Raw genomic sequence first — 4,857 nt, 5'->3', positions numbered from 1 at the left:
AAGAGGCCTTGTGGCCTTGTGGCTTAGATCATTGACTCTACTTTGAGGGTGGACATGGTCCCGTGCTCGAATTGGGTGGCCTATTTTGGGGGAGAGCGAGCGGACGTGAAAATTCTAGTCAATTGGGCTTAATGCTCCTGTCAAGTCCGCAAGGGAAGCTTCATGTGCAATATCTTTTTTATGGGAGCTCGTTGACGACACTACCCACTTCCTCGACGCCCTGCTCGCGCTGCCCAGTGCCTCTTCATGCCTGCCCGCCCTGACCCCGCTGCCCAAAAGCCTAACCCTCCTGCCCAAAGTGCCTATGCCTGCCCAAAGGTCTACCCACTACCTGGCATCCAGCCAAAGGGACTTTCCCAAGGCCTGGGGCCCTGAGCTCCCCACATTCCCAAGCATCCAGACCCTTTTAAGGGCTCACACCAAGCTGTAGCAAAGGCCCCTAGAGCCCCCGTTAAGCAGCCAGTCCCGTGAGTAGAGCATTCAAAACATAAGGAGGTATCCCTTTGGTCAGCACTTGGTGCTTCTCTCCATCAAAGCTATTCAAGAAATTCTCTTGAGCTTCAAGGCCATCCAAAGGGGAGGGAAAACTTGCAACAACATCATTAGCACCTGCATTAGCAGTTCTTTTACATCAGTATTTTTCCATTGCACTTGTTTTTTCAAGAAAGCCTAATTGTATAACAAAAGGTAGCACATAGGCCTCATGTTCAGATGTTATATGCTATAGATGCTAATTTTTGAAGATGGTTGTGACACATGCCCTATAATTTCCTTCACCAATGACGCACCATATTGGAGGAGATTAATGGGATTTTTGGCAACTTTGAGGAGGTTTCAAAGCACTTTCTAGACATGTTTCTTAGTAGCTTATAGAAAGTTTCTAAGTAGCTTTCCTTGGGAGGTCAACTAGCTTCTTGGAAGGCTCCTAGTAGAGGAGGTTATGAGGCTTCTTTGCATCTTCCTCCACCGCTAGTGGTGCCACATGGTAGTACACATGCACACCACCACATCGCATTCCACATGGAGAGCATGTCAGTGTGTCACATCAATGGCCCACATGGTAGTACACATGCACATTACCACATGGAATTCCGCATGGAAAGCATGCCGCATAAATGGACCACATGGATAGTGCCACAATGGGCAATGCCACATGGAAATACACCTAGATAGTCCACATGGGTAGTGCCACATAGGTCATCTCACATTACACTCCTACATGGTAGTATGCATGGCCAATGTCACTTAAAGAGTGCCACACAGGCATCCTACAAGGATTATGCCACGTGCAAAGTGCCAATTCACATGGTCAATGACACATGACAATCCATATGGGTAATTCCATATGATCACCTTCATGGGCTATTGTCTTTTAAGCACTCTTGGTTTATCAACCGTCATTTTCATGTGCATCGGTATTACTTCTTCCACCTCAATGTCATTGCATCACATGATGCTATATTGCACAAAGATGGAACTATTATCATATATCAACCCCCCCTTCAAAGGCATTACTTTGCTAGACTCCACACACATGCATGGGCTACATCAGTGCGTTCTTCATTTTTGTCTTCTTTCTCTCTTCAAGCATAGTTTTAGGGGATGCATGCACATTTGTCAAATCTCTAAGACACACAAATTACATTTGCAACTCCTATGCATGTATACTATGCCAAGGTGTATGTGCTTGCATGGTGGGATAGGTTACACAACAAGCCCTAATCTCACCTTTCTTGAGGTCTTCTAAGCACGCTTTGTGCCAGTTTTTGACAAGATCACAAGCTTTACAACCTTTGCAAGGTGAATATGGGCACAAAGAACATAGACACTTACTTGCAATCATTCAAGGCTCCTTGCCCCAAGATGCATAGCCTTGAATACCTACCAATCATGCCTCTTCCGTGTTGTCCCCAAAGTATTTATTTCACATTCATTCACAATGTATGAAATCTTGCCCCTTTGACAGGAATAGCTAGATGGTGGGACCTCCTTACTATGGAAATTTTGGTATCAATCCACATATACCCTAATTTTTGTAGCTCAAATCTGGTCAAAGATTGGTCCTAGACAAGTAGAAGACATAACAAAGATTGGTCATTTTCTCATTTCTTCAACTAGCCTTTGACTTCACATCTAGAACTAGCATCACAAGTTGACTATATAGCTTGAAGCAGAGGACCTCAACTATTCAGGTGAAAGAATGAATATGTGGAAGCTATTCATGTGATAAAATTCATAGCATAGAAAAGAAAATGTTGCACTATATTGCACAATTGGGATATACATTTAAAATTTGAAAATTAACGTAGGCCTCTTGTCTTCTCATTCCCACTCTTTTTTATTAATGGGAGCAGTTTCAAGCGAGACCCGGCCACCACCTCTCTCTCTCTCTCTCTCTCTCTCTCTCTCTCTCTCTCTCTCTCTCTCTCTCTCTCTCTCTCTCTCTCTCTCTCTCTCTCTCTCTCTCTCTCTCTCTCAACTCGCTTTCTTGATTCTCTCATGCACCTCTGTCCAACTTGTCAAGTGTGCTACTATGCTTGGACGAGCTATTGTGCTTGGAGTCTTGGATGACTACTGCTATGATTGAAGGCAACCACTTTCTAAATGCTACTTGTGCTCTTCTATTCAAGGTATGTCTCCCCCTCTAAATTTTTGCACGTGCATCCTATGATGCAAGGATATTGCATATACATTAAGCTATTGTGAAGCATGTAGAGCTACATGTTCCATAGTCTGCTACATTTTTAGAGCATCCCATAGGTTTGTTTTCACAAGCACATCCACACCATCCTTTGTTGCTTGTATGAGCTGCATGTAGAGTTGTCGTGAGTCGGCATAGAGCATGCCTCACTAGCTGTGTGATGTGAAAGTAGATCAAGAATACCAACATGGAACCTTCCTCAAAACCCATATCTTATGAAATCAGAAGCTTGATTAGGAACACCAAGCCACATGTGCACTCAAAGTTTTGTCGCTTTGCCGAGGAGATTCATATAGAGCGTGGACTGCAATTGGAGCAGGTTGACCCTTGTTCCTTCTAATGAGGTCTAGGAAGATGTATTTATGTGCCCAAAGCCAATTTGTGGTAGCCAAAAGAAAATGAAGGCATACCATACTCGATCGGAGTTTTTAGAGAAGATTGTGTGTAGACACTGGGATGTGTACCTGGAGGGTCCCTTCATGTATGAAGTAGGAACATAGTTTGCAAAGGCCTAGAAAACTGCATGGAAGATCCCTCAAGTCCTGGAAAACATCAAATTTCTTGGGTTGTCTTCGTAGAGAGGGCAATGAAAGCCTAAGAGGAAAGACACAACCTACAAACCAAGATGAAGAGGTGGGAAGAGCAGATGAGTGGTAGAGGAATAGGTTCCAAAACCTTTGGTACTTCCACCATATCATAAGTGAGAACAAAATTATGTACCGCTATCAAGTGTGCCCACTAGAGGGTGCGTGGTGTAATTGGAAGAGGAGGATAGCAAGGTACTTGTAGTAATGAAGAATATTGTAGAGGCAAGATTTCAAGATTGTAAGTCAAGTTAGGAGGATGCAAAGAAGCAGGTAGAAGATGAAGTTAAAGAATTGCATAGGGTTCAAGGATAAAAAAATTTGGTGATGAAGTTGAAAATGCAGATTGATTGCATACAAGACCTTGCAAATCAACAATGCTTGATTGATTTGATTGGAGAGTTCTCGTCTTCCCCTCCAAGGAAAATTCTTGAATTAGAAGCCAAGGTGGCCATAGCCAAGGTGCCTCATATCTCACCCTCCTACATGTGCTTGGGTTTCTTTTGGAGTTTGTGGTTCACTTTGATGTGGTTATGTGTGTTTTGAAGTGTATGGTTATGTACGGTATGCTATATAGCACAATATGTAAGTGCTATGATCTATATAGTGCAGAATATGTGCTATGTGGTCACAACATGGCTCTAATCTTGCTGGAGTGTGTGTGGTTATATGTTATGTGTGGTTATTTGCTATGTGATATATAGGTCAATCTAGGTGCTATATGGTCACAATATACCCCTCATCTTCCTAGAATGTGTGTGATTATAAGCTATGTGATATGTAGCACAATCTACATATGAAATGTGTGCTATATAGCATAATTTGTGCACTACATGGTCACAACCCTAGAGTGTGTATGGAATTGTATAAGGTGCTAAATAGTTTATTCTGTGTGCTATATGGTCATGACATATCCCTAGAGTATGTGTGGGACTGTGATATGTGATGTATAGCATAATTTGTGTGCTATATGGTCACAATGTAGCTCTAAGTGTGTGTGGAATTGTGGTATGTGCCATATAGCACAATCTTCATTTTTTGCTATGTGCTACATAGCACACTGTATGTATATGGTCACAATATCTTCTTGGAGTGTGTGTGGCTATGTTCTATGTTCTATAAAGCAAACTCTAAATAGAACTATGTGTCATATAGAACATTGCATATCATATATTGCAACAAATAATGTTATATTCTATTATCATTGTCTCTCTGCATTGCACACTATATATATAATACACTATGTGTTATATAGCACATTCCAAATAGAGCTACGTGTCATATAGCACATTGTATATCAGTGCATATAGAGAAAATGTTTGTGTTATATCTGCTACTGCAAATAGTCTCTCTGCTATGATCTACACTACATATTGTATGTAGCACTTATAGTACATAATACTTGGGGTTTATGCTATGTGCTATATAGCACACTATAATAGAGGTATGTGTTATATAGCACATTGCATATCATATACCACAAGCTTGTGCTAGTGAACTGACTAGATGTAGATTGCAAATGTTGATGATTCTAGGAAGACTCTTATAATTACATCTAAATTGCAATTGTTG

Source organism: Adiantum capillus-veneris, chromosome 16 (genome assembly GCF_014529385.1).
Source record: "Adiantum capillus-veneris isolate H3 chromosome 16, ASM1452938v2, whole genome shotgun sequence".
NCBI lineage: Eukaryota > Viridiplantae > Streptophyta > Polypodiopsida > Polypodiales > Pteridaceae > Adiantum > Adiantum capillus-veneris.
Note: the sequence above shows the minus strand (reverse complement) of the source record.